The 17,928-nt window shown below is 49.0% G+C and overlaps 1 protein-coding gene across 3 annotated transcripts in view; it reads left to right on the top strand.

Annotated features, from left to right (window-relative positions):
• Positions 1-17,928, top strand: part of SPRING1 (SREBF pathway regulator in golgi 1) — a 313,869-nt gene that overhangs the window by 208,309 nt on the left and 87,632 nt on the right. For 2 of the 3 annotated variants that reach the window (XR_003436712.1, XR_003436711.1), the window contains exon 6: positions 10,613-10,674. The gene's annotated coding sequence lies outside the window, so the exon portion shown is untranslated. Of the gene's footprint in view, positions 1-10,612; positions 10,894-17,928 lie in introns of those variants that run through there. The other variant, XM_027124690.1, reaches the window with a different exon arrangement.

Genomic DNA, 17,928 nt, shown 5'->3' with positions numbered 1-17,928 from the left:
CATGGTACCTCAAAGGTCAAACATAGAGTTATCACATGACTCAGCAATCCAACTCCTAGGTATATACCCAAGAAAATTGAAAACATATGTTTACACAAAAACTTATACACTAATGTTCACAGCAGCAAAATAGTCATGAAATAATAGTCAAAAACAAAAAAGTGGAAACAACCCAAATGTCCATCAACTGATGACTCGATAAACAAAATGTGGTCTGTCCATACAGTGGAATATTATTTGGTTATATAAAGCAATGTAGTACATCTGATACATGCTACAACACAGATGAACCTTGAATTACGCTAAGTGAAAGAAGCCAGACACAAAACGCGCCATTGTATGATTCCACTTATTCGAAGTGTCAGGAATGGGTAAAGCCATAGAGACAGAAAGTAGATTAGTAATTGCTTAGGACTGGAGTGGGGAGAATCAAGGGACTGGGGGCGGGGGAGGGGGGATGCTGATGACTAAAAGATATGGGGTTTCTTTTTGAAGTGATGAAAATATTCTAAAATTGTGGTGATGGTTGCACCTATCTGTGACTGTACTAAAAGCCTTTGAATTGTACGCTTTAAATGAGCGACGTTTATGGTATGTGAATCATATCTCAGTAAAGCTGCTATTAAAAATTTCATTTACTGGGACTTCCCTGGTGGTCCAGTGGGTAAGCCTCTGTGCTCCGAATGCAGGGGGCCAGGTTCAATCCCTGTTCAGGGAACTGGATCCCACATTCATGCTGCACCTAAGAGTTCGCATGCCGCAACTAAAGATCCCGCGTGCTGCAACTAAGACCCGCCCGGCGTAGCCCAGAAAAAAAAAAAAAAAAAATTTTCATTTACTGATAAAGCCAAAAAAAGAGGGGGCAAGAGGGAAATCTTGGGAGTGGATAGAAATGTTCCCAAAATTGATTTTGGTGCCAGTTGCATGACTGTATATATTCACAAAAATATATCAAACTTTACATTTTAAATGGGTGAATAAATTTATGTAAATTATATCTCACTAGAGTCCTTAATGGAGGGGGGAAAGTAGGCAGCAAATTGGAATTGGCCCATGAGCCGTGTTTTGCTGACCCCAGTCTACATGATGATCATATCAGGACTCTTTAGGTTTCAAGTAGGCTATAACCCAACTCAAGCTGATTTAAGCAAAATGAGGAATTTCTTGATGCACACAACTGAAAAGCCTAGAGGAGAGGTGCGCTTCAGGCACTGTTGGATCTAGGAGTACAAATGTCACCAGAACTCCGTATTGCTTCCTCTCTCAATTTCCATGAAATGGCTGCCCGCAGCTCCTGTCAGTTTTCCCAGGTTCGAGTCCAGCAGGAGAGTGAGTAGCCTTTTCCAAAGGCTGTAACAAAAATCATTGTGTCCTGTTGGTTCTGATTGGGCCACATGCCCATTTCTGATTCACTCCCTTTGTCCGGGAAATGCAGGGTTCTGGTTGGCCAGTCCAGAGTCACATGATCCCTGAAGCCCAGGGACTGTGCATAGGGGTGGCAGGGGAGAGGTGGCTCCCTAGAGGAAAATTGGGGAGCTAGACCAGGGGGACCCAACAACAGAATTCAGGAAGTGTTTCTTATGCCAAATAGTTTTGCTTAAGTAGTTCCAAAACACCAAAGGAGTTAAATAAACATTGTTAGTCATGTTCTATCAATGACAAATTGAAGCCCCCAAGAGTGAAGACAGCCTGCAGGTCACTGGCAAAGCAAACCGCCCCCAGCCCCCAGCCCCAGCTACTTCACCTTTGCTCTCAGCATGAGGTTTAACTACCTGTGAGCCAAGCAGAAGGGGTCATTTATTCAACAGACGGTTATTACAGCCAGCCACACACACCATGTCTGTAAAATTATCTGAGATTGGTAAATTGAAAGGCCTGGAAATTAAGGGGCAGACATAAAGGCTGTGCAGCAGAGCACACAGGCTGGCTCTTGGGCTCTGGGGGCAGTGCCCCACTGCCCGGACAAGCCAAGCCTTTTTGCGGGTGGCAGCAGAGCCTTGAAAGTTCTCCTCCAACACCGCCAGCTGAGTCACTGTCTTCACCTCTCCAGAGGAGGAAACAGGATCAGAGCAAGAGGAAATCAGAAAGTCGGGGTCCTGGGTCCTAACCTCAGCTCTGATGCTAACATGCTGTGTCACAAGAGGTAGCTTGTTTGTCTGGGCCTCAGTGTCCAATGAGAATGAGAGCCTTTTCACTCACCTTTCACTTCTGCCAGCCTTGATCTGACCCTGGCCCACTTCTGTACCTGCATCACCTCCCACATCCCCCAATCTCCCACTCCATCCATCCTGGCGTCTCTGTTCCTTGCATATTGCTGCTTGTTCCCACCTCTGAGCATTTGCACTTGTTGTTCACTCTGCCTGGAAGACTCCTCCTCTCCCCGCATCTTCCCAAGACTATTAACTTCTGGATCACTGGGGCGTCAGCTCAGGGAGACCTTCCCTGACCACCCACGCCCCCTCGAGCCCCAAGGTGAGACCCTCAGGTCTCTCTCCCTCACAATATCCAGTTTTGTCTCCTTAGTAATGGGGCCCAGCTCCAAGATGCTCAACACGGGTTTATTCATTGGACAGAAACAATTATAGGACAAGTAGGGACAATGTGCCTCTCTGACCCAAACTCCAAGGAAGACGCAGTGCCACCGTCCAGTCCCCCGAACTGGGGCCCAAGCATAGGATGGCGTCCAGTGTGTCCTGACTTTTCTTTCTTCTGCTTGTTTCTCCCAGCAGTTGTTGGTCCTGAAGCCAAGGATGCATGTCTTCCCTCCCCTGCACCTTCCCACAGTGCTCTGCGCCAGCAGCCAGGGCAGCTGCCCCGTCCCCAGCCAGAGTGGGTGCAGGCCCTAAACACCTCCCTTCAGTCAAGACCCATCCACGGGTCCTGCCAGCTCCATGCTCTGTGCCTTTGCAAAACAGACGCCCTCCTTCCCCTGCCCTTTCCTTGCCCATCTTCATCCTGACGCCCCCCCGCCGCGGACCCGAGCCTCCTCTCGGCACCAAAGCACCATACTTGTGTTTCCTGTGGGCCCCTGCCTGGCTACCTGTGTTCCAGCCGATCCTTTTGCCTCAACACCCTTCCCTATTCCTCTGACCAGCTCCTGCCACCTCTCAGCGCCACCTCTTTCCAGAAGACTCCTTGAACCCCCCCCCCCCCCCCCCCCCCCCCCCGCGGCGCCCCCCCCCTTCCCAGACCCCCCCTTGCCCCCCCCCCCCCGCCCTAATAGGGTTGGGAGTCCCTTGTCTCTCCTGAGGCCTATCCAGCCACCAAATTCTGCAGCAGCCCTTCCCGCACTGGAGGGAATTACCTGCCATCCTCTCCCCAAGTAGATGTGAGCATCTTGAGATCAGAAACGACATCACTTATCTTTGCTGTTACTGCACCTGAGTGCCTGGCACCCAGTAGGCGCTCAGGAGGTGCTTTCTTGAATGACAGGTGTGTGCGTGCAAGTATGCCTATGCGAGCGCTCTGGAGGCAGGGGCTGTGTCCAGTGTGCCCAGTGCCTCAAAGAGCCTGGCCTATGGTGAGTCTCAACAGATGTTCAGAGAATGAATGAATGAATGATTCCTTCAAGGCCTGTGTGAAGTTACCTCCTCCACACAGAGTGACCAACCGTCCCCATTGGCCCAGGATGTGGAACTTCCAGTGCTTAACCCGGGCAAGTCCCAGGCAAACTTGGATGAGTTAGTCATCCTACTCTACCTACCGCCTGTGACCCCCTGTAAGACCTGATCCCAGTCAGGCTGCACTAAATCCCAGTCACTTGCTACTGTTGTGGATTTTAATGGCTTTCTAATAATTTCACACATTTGCGGCAGTCTTCCAATATTACTAAAGGACAGGGGCCATCTTTCTTTATGGCCCACTGTAACCATTCAGGGCCAGACACAAACAGGCTTGGAAAGGTCTTCATCTTTCTCATCACCATTTCCGAAGGCCTCGTCTAAGTTGTTCTTGTACATTTTCTTCTTTAATTCTCCCAATGACCGCACGAAGTAGGGATTTTCTTTCTCGTTTTACAGATGAGGCTGTTTTCAAAGGCCAGAGTTGAAGGCAAGACCAAGGTAAGCTCACATACCTTGGAAGTCGCAGGATAGGAACCCAGGACTGTCAGAGATCGTAGCTTTTGCTTAAAGAGCACCCAGAGGTAGCCCCTCTCCGGCACCCGGGTCCTCTGAGGTCTGGTGGTTTCCTTCGCCTCCCTTAGCCCCTGCATGCACAGCTGGATGAGAGTGCCCCCCACCCCGCCCCAGCCAACGGAGACATCCTTCAGCTGCCAGAGCAGGGACCTGAGTTTTGGAGAGGAGAGAATAAACATGATTCCCAGGTGGTGAGCAAACAAGTCACTCTCCAGCTCTGGAGACTGGACAGGACCAGGTTTGAGGGCCGGGAAGCCTTCCTTATCTGTAACAGTTGTGCCGTCATCCCGTCAGACCCAAGAGCAGGCAAAATGGGTCCCCCAAGGACAGGAGGTTGTATTAGTCTCCTGGGGCTGCTGTAACAAGTTACCAGGAACTCAGTGGTGTAAAACAACAGAAAGGATTCTCTCACGGTTCTGGAGGCCAGAAGTCCAAAATCAGGGTGTCAGCAGGCTTTTGGTTCCTTTTGGAGGCTTTCGGGGAGAGTCGGTTCCCTGCCTCTCTCTTAGCTCCTGGTGGCTCCAGGCAATCCTTGGCATTTCTTGGCTTGTGTTTGCATCACTCGAATCTCTGCCTCTGTCTTCCCATCTCTTTTTGTCTCTGCATCCTCTCCTCTTCTTATAAGACACCAAGCATCAGATTTAGGGCCCAGCATAAACCCAGGATGATTTCATCTCCAGGTCTTTGACCATATTTCCAACTAAGGTCACACTCTGAGGTTACCAATGGACATGAATTTGGGGGGACCCTATTCAACCCAGTACATACAGAGCTTCATTGCCTTGGGTCCTCCCAGTGTCTGCTGAAAACCTTACCTGCATTCCCGTGCCCTCCCTCCGCAGGACACCCCTGCAACAGATGCCGTCGGGGCAGCCGCACACCCCCTCCCCGCAGACCCATGGAGCCTCCTGACATGCTCACCCCACCCTCCCAGCCTCCCTGGAAGTCTGAGGGCTCCACGACAAGCCCCACATGCTTGCAGGAGACGCGCGGGAAAGACCACAGTTGCAGAATCCCAGCATTCTGGGAGAAGGAGAAGGAAAGTGCTGACTTAAAGATTGAAACCCTGACAGATGTAGCACTTTTTAACTCTGCGATGGACCTGTTGGCACTTGTCGATCCCAGCGCGTTTGCTAATGTGCATTTTCATCAAAGGGCTGAGCCTGCCCCAGCTCCCATTGCCTGCCTCACCTCTTTGCTTCCAATTCCTTTGCTGGGTTGGTCCTGCCTGTTCTCTTTCCTGATTACTAACCTCCCCTCCCCTTTCCCTCTCTCTCTCAATGTCTCTCCCCCCGGAGCCCCCTACCCCAGGCTTTTCTTCCTTCTGTCTCCTTTCCTCTCCGACTCTGGGTCCCCTCTCCTCCTCTTCGCTTGGTTCAGCAAGATAAACATTTGTGGAGCAGCTACAGTAAACCGGGGGCTGTGAGAGTGACAGGATGGAAAGACAAACAAGACGGGTTGTACTCACCCCTTCCTGCCCTGCTCTGTTGTTCTCTGTGTCTCTCTCCACGTCCCTCCCCTCCTTGCTCAGCATCTTGTCTCTCTCTTCTGTTTCGCAGGCCGGTTGAACCAACTCTTCCCTGCTTTGTACCAGGCGCCCTGCTAGGTGTTGTGGATGCAAACCGGACCAAGATGAGGTCTCTGCTGTCTCAGAATCTCCTGGTGTTTCTCTCTCTCTTCTTTTTTTTCCTCCTCTGACTTCCTTCCTCTCACTCCTCCCAAACCCTTACCGCCATTGTCCATCGCCTTCGCCCAATCTCAGGCTTCAGCCACCCAAACGAGAGAGACAGGGTGCTAATCTCATGGCCCCCTCCACTGATGGGGCCAGGCCCAGCCGTGTTGCCCGACAGTGCTGGAGCTGCTGGCTGGGAACAGCTGATGCATGTGGACAGACAGGATCCAAAAGGCCCTTGCCCCTGCTGGCCTCCGCCCAGAACTGCTGATCAGCCAGATATGTCTGACTGCACAGGAGCAGTTCTGAGAGGCCTCAGCCCTGCGGGCAGTCAGGAAAGGCTGATGCGGGTGGACACATGATCAGGAGCAGGACGGAAAGTTCTCTGGCTGGCTCTGAGCTGGGCTGGCTGATTGGAATGGACGTGCGGGGTCACTGGTTGGCTGGACACTGGCGCGTGGTGGGCAGGGGGGACTGAAGGAGGATGTTGCCCAGGTGTTGGAAACCATGGCTAAAAAGGAAATCAGGAGTGGAGAGTGACTGGGCTGGAGGTTTCAGGACCACCCTTGCCAGGGCTGCTTTCCTGAATATCCAGGAGGTCAAGAGGAAGGCAGCTCCGGGTTCAAACCCTGGATCTGTTCACCGTGCTTAACCCCACCCCTCCCACCTCCCCAAAGTCTGTTCTACCCAAGTGAGGATGTCAGGCATGGGGCTCCCATTTCTCTTGCTGTGATTGGTTCCCCAGTGGTTATGTGATCCAATGACAGCCAAGGAGACACGCGGGAAAGTCTGCTGGGGCTTCTGGGAAAACTCCTCCTCCCTCATAAGAAGGTGATGCTGGACAATCATGGTGACATTGCAAATCCTGCAGCCTGAGACGAAGTCAACCCTGAGGATGTCAAGTCTGAGATGGGAAGAAATGGTGACCTTGAGGATATCATGCAGCCACCAGCATCACGCCCAGCGTGTGCCCTTCCTCGGATCTCTTATTATGTGAAATAATGACTTTTAGTGTTTAAGGCCATTTGAGCCTAAGTTGTGTTGTCTGTAACTTGCAGCCTAAAGCATCCTAAATAACAGACGAGAATCATTAGAGATCATAATGCCTACACCCCAGGATTGCCATGAGAATTCATGAAATGATGCATTTAGCTCAGTCCATGGTACATAGAAAGCACTCGTAAACACCACTGTAATTATTACTTACATATCAATACGTTATAAACAATACATTATTTGCAGTCAGTTACACATGGGAGTCACTAGTGCTGTTTGCCAAAGGTTTCTGGTTCTCTTCCCTTGCAAGCATGATGCAGTAGTACAGACCTCTGAGATATTGTGGGTTTCGTTCCAGAGCACCACAATAAGGTGAATATTGAAATAAAGCAAGGCACATAAATCTTTTGGTTTCCCAGTGCATATAAAAATTACATTTACACTATACTGTAGTCTATTAAGTGTGCAATGTGCATACCTGAACTAAAAAATACTTTACTGTTAAAAAATGCTAACCATCATCTGAGCCTTCAGTGAGTTGTAATCTTTTCCCTTTAGTCACATCAAAGATCACTGATCACTGATCATAGATCACCATAATAGATATATAATAATAACAAAGTTTGAAATATGACGAGAATTACCAAAATGTGACAGAGACAGGAAGTGAGCAAATGCTGTTGGAAAAATGGCGCCGATAGACTTGCTTGACACAGGGTTGCCACAAACCTTCCGTTTGTTAAAAAATGCAGTACCTGCGACGCACGATGAAGCAAGGCATGGCCGTTCTTGGTTCCTTCGCGGGTGGGAGAAGTCATGTGACTATTCACACAAGCTGGCCCTGTTCCCACCACCTGCCGGTACCCGAGTGGCCCCTCGTTTTGTCAGCGTTGCCCTGTGCCAGGTCCCTCAGGCCATCAGTGCTCTAGCAGAGCTGGCAAAACATCGCCTCCCTCAGTGACAGGCAGGCAGAGGTGTCCGTGGCAGAGCTGGCGGGGCTCCAAGGGTCTAGGCTATCTCTCAAGTCCACACACAGCCGTTTCCCCCCATGGTACCCACACGGCACCTGGGGGCAGCTTGCCATGTTGAAATCCTCACCAGGCCCCGTAGGACTGGTGTAGCTTGGAGCTGCTGTTTTTATCTGTCTCTTTCTGTGTGATGAATGATTTCTGGGGGGACCCAAATTGTTCGTCCTGCACTCTGGCCTTTATAGGGCTTTCCTGTAATTCCAGAAGACATGGCTCTGTGTTTCAGCCCCAGTGGCAGACAGGAGCTTACCTCAGCCCCCATGAGAAATCAGTGATTATTTTAAAAATGAAAGAAAGAAAAGTGTTGGCAATGGTGGGGAGGTATCGGAACATTTGTGCATTACTTATGGGAATGAAAAATGGTACAGGTGCCATAGAAAGCAGCACAAAGCTCAATATAGGGTGACCCTATGACCCAGCAGTCCCACTCCTGGGTCATGAGATATACGTATATATATACACACACCCAAGGGAACTGAAAACATGACCATACAAAACCTTGTCCACAGATGTTCATAGCATTATTTATAAAAGCCAAAAAGTAGAAACAACCCACTATCTACCAATGGATAAACAAAATGTGGCCTATCCAGACAATGGAATATTATTCGACCATAAAAAGTAATAAAGTGTTGAGGCATGCTCCCACGTGGGTGAACCTGGAAAGCATGAGGCAACGTGAAAGAAGCCAGTCCCCAAAGGTCACGTGTGATCTGATTCTGTTTATATAAAATGTCCAGAGTAGGCAAATCCATAGGGACAGAAAGGAAATTAGTGGCGGCCAGGGGGTAAGTGAGTAACAGGTATAGGGTTTCCTTTTGGGGTGATGAAAATGTTTTGGAACTTGATAGAGATAATGGTTGCAGAAGATTGTGAAGGTACTACACTATATAAAATAAACAATGAGGACTTACTGTATAGCACAGGGAACTATTTTCAATGTCTTGTAATAACCTATAATGGAAAAGAATAGGAAAAACTGGATATATGTATAACTGAATCACTTTGCTGTACATCTGAAACTAACTAAACTGTGTTAGTTTCAATTTAATGAAAAAGAAGTTGTGCATGTACTAAAGGCCTCCAAATTGTACACTTTTAACATGGTTAATTTTATGTTATGTGAATTTCACCTCAATTTTTAAAATATCAGTTATTAGAAATGTGTGTGGAGGAGGGGAGGGCAGGCAGGCAGGGAGGGGAGGGGCATGACATCCAGTTCCAGAAATGCCCAAGCCCCCTCCTGCCTGGCCCCAAACCAAGTCTCACACATAGTAGGTGCCGCACAAATGTCTGTTCCTCCCCTCCCCCTCCCCACTACCTGCTCCCTTTATAAAAAGGAAAATAATTCTTTTAACCACCCTCATTGCCGTACTTGAACATTTGGACTGAGTCCTGTCTGCCTTTAGGGAAGGTCTTGTTTACCTTTGTGCCCTGACCACAAGCCTGCCCTGAGATCTGCATTCCCTCCAGCATTGCTGGAGAAAACGCTGCCCAGCTCCAGCTCCAACCAGCATAATTACACATTATGCTGGGTCTCACTGCCACTGTTTACAGAGCCAGCATCATAATTAACTGTTTATTAGGGTCTTTCGGGCCGGCTGGGATTCCCCAGCTGCAGTGAGCTACAGTGTTTTCTGGCTGCACCTCCCTCCCCCTGCCATTCAGGAAAGACCTGGTTCTGGTGGCCGCTGGCCAGAGTCCCTGCACGCTTCAAGAAAAGTTTCTTCCCTGACAGTTCCTGAGGTTCCCTGGGCTGGAAGCTCTTTTTGGGGTGTTGAGAGGAAGTAGGGGTGGGGACAACAGCTGTGACTCTGGCCACCTCTGTCCCTCTCGGCCAGAAGGGGAGCACCTGCTACCTGCCAGACATGGAGTAGGGTGGATGGAGAGATAAGGTACCTCACAGTCTAGGTGGGGGAGGAAGAAAGAGGAGGAGGTGGTCACCTCCTGTAAGACTCTGAGCAAGACCAGCTACGGGGGTCCAGTGCAAAATGAAGATGTGGGGCCCCTTGTTAAAGTTATTGAGAATTTCAAGACAGCGACAGAGCATTAACAAGCATCACCCTTCTAAGTGCCAGGCCCTGTGGAACTGTGCGGGTGGTGCATCGGTGAAGCTGGCCCCGTCTCAGAGCATTAGTAACAGCAGGCGTGAATTGAGCACTTACTGTATGCCCATGGCAGGAGACAGCAGGGCTTAGGAACACAGATCCCAGCTCTGCCTCTTCTCTCTGTGATCGTGGACAAATTATGCAGTATCTCACTGCCTCACCTTCCTCATCTCTGAAATGGCGGTGATACTAATAAAAAGTGTGGATCTGTGTCTGGCACGTAGTAACTGCTATACGAGCATTCACTGCTATTATTTAGTTTGCAAGGATGGATTCAGCTGATAGCCAGAAGAATCTAAAAGGTGGATGCTATTACTGTGCCCAGTTCCAAGTGGGGAAACCAAGGCACATACAGGTTAGATAACTTAACCTCAGTCACTCAGAGGAGAGGCTCATATTTGAACCCAGAAACGCTCTAGCACCTGGGCTTTGGTGGTGGTGCTGGCATGGAAGAGGGGGAAGATCAGTGTGAAGGGGCAAGAGGGGAGGGCCTTGCGTCCATTCTCGGGGTCAGAGGGCAGAGCACAGCCCCTCAAGCACCCCACTGTGCCTGGCTCTGAGTCTGTGCTCTGTAAGCATGGGTGGAATGGAAGCTCTGATGCTCCTTTGTGCCAGGCACTGTCTTAACACTTCATTCACATCTCAATGTGTGTTTGATCATTTCCCTTGCAGATGGGGGCCTTCACCCAGCGCTATGAGATGTCTCCCCGCCGGTGTCACCCAACCAGGAAGGGGTGAGTCAGAGGCTGCCCTCCCGGCTCTCTCGTATTCCAAACTCCTGGCTCTTTCCTGCTCAGCCAGCTCCCCTCCGGAAGGAAGCTCTGCCCAGAAACATGCCTGGTTGGCATTGCTCAGCCTGGGAGCCTCGGTTGGCCCGAATCCCAATGCCACCCACGCTGCCCTTCTTCTGGGCCATAAAGATCCTCTCCTCTCACCCCTGCCTGGCCCTGGCAGGTAAAACAGCGAGACCACCCCAGGTGGTGCTCTCAATAACGCTTCCTGACAGAGGGCGGCTGCTCTAGCCCCTCATCTCCATTATCCTCTACTTTGTGGCTCTGATTGGAATCTTCCAAATCCAGATGGGCAAGGAAGGCGGAGCTGTGACTCCATGGCCGTGGGCTCCCGGGAGCTCCCAGGGAAAGCTTTCCCTAGCAGTCCCCTCAGAGCCTGTGGATTCTCGCTGTGAACAGTCCAAAACCCAGCCCTGCCTTCAGAGAACCCGGGGCGTGAGTGAGGGTGGGGGGGTGAGTTTAGCGGTAGCCCAGGCTGGCCGTTGGCTCCCTGTCCCCTGCGTGCCGTGAGAGGGAGATGGGAAAGGAGCAGAAGTCACCTCGGAGTCAGGCATTTGCAGGGACAGTTCTGCCCCCAGAGGGGATCACTTTTTCCTCTTTGGGGGCAACCATGTGCCCACCACAATTTGCTTCTTTCTTTTTCTTTATTACTTTTTATTTGAATATAATTTGGGGCTTACAGAAAAGTTGCAAGAGCAGTACAAAGAATTCCCATATACCCTTCACCTGGATTCTCCAAATGTAAACGCTTCATCACATTTGCTTTATTCTTTTCTGTTTCTCTCTAGATAGATATATAGGAGAGAAAGATGTATTTTTTTTCAGAACCGTTTCACAGTAAGCTGCAGACAGAACACCTCTTTTACCTCTAAATACTTCAGCGTGTATTTCCTAAAAACAAATGACATTCTCTTACAATATGATATCTTACAATGTAATTACCAAAATCAGGTAATTAACACTGAGACAGCATTATAATCTAATCTACAAACTGTATTCAGATCTTGCCACTTGTCCCTAGAATGTCCTTTATAACAAAAGGAAACTCTGAACCCCATATGGCATTCGGTTGTCATATCTCTCAGCCTCTTTCAATCTAGAAGAGTTCCTTAGTTTTTCTGTCTTTGAAGACATTGACGATTTTTAAGAGAAGTGGTCAGTTAGTTGTAGAATGCCCCTCAGTTTTGGTTTGTCAGATATTTCTTCATGATTACTTTCAGGTTATACACTTTCAACTGGACGATCACAGAAATGTCCTGCATTCTTCTCAATGCCTCCTTAACAATTTGCCCCATTCTGGTGATGGGGTTAACTGTGATCACTGGGTTAAGGGGTGCCTCTATATTTTAAAGCTAAAAACAAATAGAAAAGCTTGAATTCTAGTCATACCCTCTCTAACTCCCAGCTCAGAAGCCACAAAACCCCCCACCACCAATTTGTTTGCTTACTCAGAAAAAACTTAACGTATCAGTTATCTATTGCTGCATAAGAAACCATCCCATGACACAGTGGCTTAAAATAGCAGCTATTTTATTGCTTATGATTGTGTGGATCAGGAATTCAGATGGGGCCCAGTTCTTCATCTTATGTGGCTGCACTCCTCTGGGATCTTGGCTGGGGCTAAAAGATCCAAGATGTCCTCCCTCATCTGTTTGGTAGTTGGTGTTGGCTGTCAGCTGGGGTGCTTGGTTTTCCTCCGTGTGGCCTTTCCAGCAGGATAGCTTGGGCTTCTTGACATGGTGAAAATAGAAGCTGCAAGGCCTCTGAGGGCTGAGGGCTGGAAGCTGACCAGCCTAACTTCTGCTGTGTTCTATTCTGAGGCCAGCCCTGATTCAATCAGAGAGGAGATAACCCTGCCTTTGGATGGGAGCAGGGGCAACGCTGACTGCAAAAGAGCATGTGAGATGGGATTTGTTTGCTCAGCCATCTTTGGAGATAGAGCACACCAAGGGTGCCTGCTTACTCACCCAGAATGTACAAGAGAGCTACAAATGAGGAACTGGGCAGTCGCCTTGGCTATGCCTTTCCCAGGGGAATATCCGTCCCCAAGCTTGGAATGTTTCGTTTTCACTCTCCTTTTCAATTCTGTGCGATTCCAGAAGCCTTTCCTGGGCATCTGTTATGTAGCGATAGATATGGAGCACCTACTACGTATGCAGGGCTCAGTGCTGAGGATCGAGGCATGAAACTGAGTTCGTCCTCGATCTCTGGGAGCTCACCACCTAGAGATAAAACTGAACTATAAACGAACCTTTGCAGGTGGTTGTCAAGAATGTGGGTGTGTGAAGGGTGGACTCCAGAGAAAGGAGGGGCTAAGTGTGGCTGGGGGCACTGGGGAAGGGACATAGAAGAGACCATGCAAGAGCTGACTCGGGAAGAAGGAGCAGATGGGCAGGCCAGGCAGAGGGGGCAGCCTAGGGTGGGCGGTGGGCGTGTTGGGGAATTACCCCTACCCAGGAATGGCTGTCAGCAAGGTATAGTGGGGCCCAGGGGAGAGTGCAAAGAGATAAGACTAAGGGGTGATCACGGACTGGAGTCTACAACCTCCAATGCTGGTGTTTCTACCTCCTTCCCTTTCTTCCGTCAGAGTGTTTGCCAGCCCAGGTCTAAGTCCTTAACCCTGTAGACTCAGTAGAATCTCCATTCAGTACAGACACGGGATGGGACAAGTGAGGAAGGGGGAGAAGACTCTGTAGAGAAACTTCTTTCATCTACATAACTAAGAGCTGGGAAAATGAGAGAGCAAATGCAGTCTTGGAGTTTGGAATGGGGGATGAGAGAACGGGGGAAAGGAGGGGACAACTTGCATTTGGTGCTGCTGTGGGGTTTGGACTCCATACAGTAAGGATTTGATTACTATTTGATAGCTAGACGGCAGTTCTTTGCATGCAGCTAAGTCATAGAAGGAGCCATATGGGAAGCCATAATTTATATGGGTTACATATTTTTATATACATGCACCAACAGTCATGAGGGAGGTCACAGTTTTAAAAGGAATGTATTCTTGAAAATCTTTACATAATTAAAACCTCAACGAATTCAAGCATAGCCTTGAAAGGGGTGGTGAGCCTGTCTGTTTATATCCATTAAAATGTCTCTAACACATGGCCGCTATGCGCCACCGGTTAAATTTCACTCAAGCCATTCGGCTTTGAAATGATGCAATTACTGATGCCTTTTTTTTTAAACTGGGAAGATTTGCATGATTCCACATTTTGCACCTAAAGGGAGGCTTTATTTCATACATATTTTTATGTTGCAGTATTTCTTATTTCATATTCTCTCTCTCCCATGTTACACACTCACTCACATAGAAGGGAAGACATTGCAGTAGGGTGGGTGTCTTGGGAAGAATCCTGTGGTTAAGAGGGGACCTCTGAGGGTTTCTGGTGCCTCCCTCATCATGAATGAGACAATAGAGGCTTGGCAGGTTTTGTTTCCAAGATGCTACAGTGAAAGGCAATGAAAGGTAGCAGAGGAAAATCCCTCACTTGAACTCAGACATGTGGGCCGATTTTCCTGTTCCGGCCAAATAACATAGCAGTGGAGAACTTGGGTTTTGTAGTCTCTGCCACCTGCTAGCTTTCTGACCTTGGGCAAGGCATTTTTCACCCCTCTGAGCCTCAGTTTCCTCATCTACAAAATGTGGTTCCTAATAGCCACCTGAAGGTGGAGATAATAGGTAACATGGTTCTTCACACAGGGCCAGACTCAGTAAATGCTCAGTACCAGGTAGCCGTCACGCTTACCGCTTACCGTTACAACATCACCTTGGCCTGTGCCTTGCTTATCTGTTTACTTTGGTTTCCCAGCCAGACTGTGACTCCCTGAGGGCTCACTGGTGTTTACAGTCCCAGCCCAGTGCACAGAGCCGACCCAGGGAATGCAGGATGTCTGCAGGACTCCACACAATGCACCCCGCACAATACGGTGCAGGGAGCTGTGGGGTGGGTTCCATATGCCCTTGGGGATCTTTTCCTTCTTCCTTCAAACTGCAATCCCAGGAGCTTCCTTGCTATCTCTGGGGGCAGGAGGGGAAGCAATCCCCACCTCCTCCCTTTCTGGTGAGATGTGGAACCCGCGTTTCTCTGTGCCCCACCCTTCCACTCAGGGGTAGATGGAACACGCTGGTAAACGTCTTTTACCCCCAAGCACTGGGGACTCAAAGGGGCAGATTTGCATTTTAAACAACCACTGAGGAGCAAGGGCAGTGCTAAACACAGAGAAAGTGCTCACTAATGCTAATGGGCCAACTATCGAGGGAGACTTTCCTAAAGAGAATAATCTCCTGCTTGCTCAACCTACAGAGGGCTGGTGCTGTCAGCACCCTAAGTATTGGTTTCTGTCCCCTAAACAAAAGTTGACAGAGACCAGAACTTGGAGAGGAAAGAAAATAACTTTTACGACACCTATTTCATCTCAGACTTCGAATCTTGCCGAATCCCCCAACTCCCAGCATTATGACCTCCACTTTGCAGATTAGGAAACTCCTGCTCAGAGAGGTTAAGTGACTGGTTGGAGGACACACAGCCTACAGGCTGCAAAGCTGGGATCCAGACCTGATCTGTGCCACACCAAGGCCAGTGTGCTTTCTTGCATCTTTCCCTCAGGCAGAGGCCATGAGGCCAACTCAGAGGAATGGAATGTCTGACATTCATGGGCCTCTCTGACTCCCCCAGAAGCTCCTGGGGGATCTTGACTCATGTGCAGGAAGTCAGTCCCCTCAGCCCCAGCCTGCCTCCTCCCCAAATCCACCAGATGTCTCAGCATTCTCAGAACCCACCTTGTACTCCTCGTGGTGCTTTGGTACACACTGTTCCTGAGTCTGGTTTTCCCTTTCCCCACCCCTTTTGCCTTGAAAACTCCTTTACCTCCTTAATGATCCAGATCAAGTGTCTCCCTGACCCTACACATATAACTCACACCCTTATTTTTTCTCCCATTCAAGCAAGGCTTCCATGTACCTTTGTACAGGTTGTGCACTGTACAACTCTAGAGGCACCATTTGCAAAGATCACAGTGGTATTGTCTAGATGCTCCTTTATATGAGTTGTAATAATGTCTGTTTGTGGCTCTAAATCTGAGGGTAAGGATGAAGTCGTGATAGGCACCACACCCAGTGCCTAGTACAGGGCCTACTGCTTAACAAATGTTGAATAGATGAATGAATGAATCTTACAAGATACAACTCTAATGTACGGAGACCACAAACATCCCAGTACTTGCCTTTCCAAACAAGTGTTTCCCCTGCCACAGTCATCTCTCCAGGGACTTACTCTCTTATTCCAGGAAAGCTCTCAATGCTTAAAGCCCTTTTGGAACTCCTCTCTAGGGATTTCCTTCAGAGCCAGGCTCCAAGCCATGCAAGTCATCCCTGCTCGTTATTTTGCAATCACGGATCTTTTCTCACCCAGAGCGATCCCAGCCAGCTTCATCTCCTACCTTGTTCATCAGACCGGGCTCCATTTAACTTTGGGCCCCATCCAGAAAGCAAGTCCACTCTCCAAGAGCAAGGACCCGCCTGTCTCTGAGGAAACGTCAGGACAAACTGCCGAGGTGCTGAAGACTAGTGAGCAGCCAGCTCCCAAAATACTGTGCCAGGGCCGCTGCGTCCGGGCAGCCTGTCTGGCCAGGGGTCGGGCTTCCCAGGGGCCTCCTCTGAAGGAGCATGCTTACTTCGCCATGTATGTTCTGGTGTGCAGACTTCAAAAATTCACTTTTAATCTCACAGCCTTGTCAGGAACTAACCGAGTGTTAGTTACTGAGCATTCACTGGGTGCTACAATTTTTATGAAAATTGTCTCCTTTAATCTTTGTAACCATTGGGTGGGATGGATCTAACTCTGCCCATTTTACAGATGAGGAAATTGAGGCTTGGAGAGGTAAAGTGACCTTCCCAGGTGCTGTACTGGGTCACTGCAGAGCTGAGACTTGGACCCGGATCTGTCTGCCTTCCAAACCAATGTTTTTTGTTGTTGTTGTTTTGTTTTACTCTAAGCACCAGCATTGCCCTTTTACCCTTTTAGCTGTTTTACCATCCGGGAGGTAGAAATCTGGATTTCATGTGATTCGCCACTCGTGAGGCATTGCTGGCTCCTCTCCGTTGCCAGCAGGACGTGCTGGGCTCCTGCCCCCGGGGCTCCTCCAATGAGGTTCATTTGTGTAAATCCCTCCACACTCTTCCCTCGTCCTCCTTGTGATCACAGGCACCCAGATCTCCGGCTGGGTCAGGGGTGCTGTCACTAGATATGAAACCAGGCTCAAAATGTGGGCCACATTTAGCACCAGGCTCTAAAACAGGTAAATCTCACAAACTGGATTTTTTTTTTTTGCGGTTAGATACCACAGTTCTTCACCCTTGCATATCCAAGAGTGTGGGTCACAGAGCATTAGTGATGAGTCTTAGTTGTTTATTAATTTCTGTCGTGAGTCCATCCTCTGTGTTCAATACATTTCAAACACACTGAGGATTGAAGACTCAATCAACACTTACTAAGCACTTCTCCATGTTCTAGAACAAGGGTCATTGATCTATAGCCCTTGGGCCAAATCTAGACAGACACCTGTTTTTGTAAATAAAGTTTCATCGGAACGCAGGCACCCCCCATTTGTTTACAGAATGTCTATGGCTGTTTCCATGCTACAAGGGCAGAGTTGAATAGTTAACTGTATGACCCTCAAGGCTGAAAATATTTACCCTCTGACTCTTTACTGAAAAAATATTGTGCCTGGGACTTCTATGGTGGTCCAGTGGGTAAGGCTTCAAGCTCCCAATGCAGGGGGCCCAGGTTCGATCCCTGGTGGGGGAACTAGATCCCACATGCATGCTGCAACTAAAGATCCCACACGCCGCAACAAAGGATCCTGCATGGTACAACAAAGGATCCCGCATGCCGCACGAATATCCCGAGTGCCACGGCCAAGACCCAGTGCAGCCAAAATAAATAAATAAATAAATACTTTTTAAAAAGAAGTCTTTAGAAAAATATTGTGACCTCAGTTCTAGAAGACATTGGATGTTTTTCTGACTTCCCAGCCTCTGAACCCCCTTCTTATAATTAAGGAATCTCCCATCTAATGAGATGGGGCTCACTGCCTACCTTAGAAGCTGAAAACACAGATACTCACTGCGGTGGGTTGAATAGTGGCCCCAAAAGATACGTCCACATCCTAAACCCCAGAACCTGTGAATGTGAC

This window comes from Aethalodelphis obliquidens, unplaced genomic scaffold, assembly GCF_003676395.1.
Source record: "Aethalodelphis obliquidens isolate GAN/ISIS:26980383/991018 unplaced genomic scaffold, ASM367639v1 scaffold28, whole genome shotgun sequence".
Classification (NCBI taxonomy): domain Eukaryota; kingdom Metazoa; phylum Chordata; class Mammalia; order Artiodactyla; family Delphinidae; genus Aethalodelphis; species Aethalodelphis obliquidens.
The sequence above is the reverse complement of the archived record's forward strand: the minus strand, read 5'-3'. Positions and strand labels throughout refer to the sequence as shown.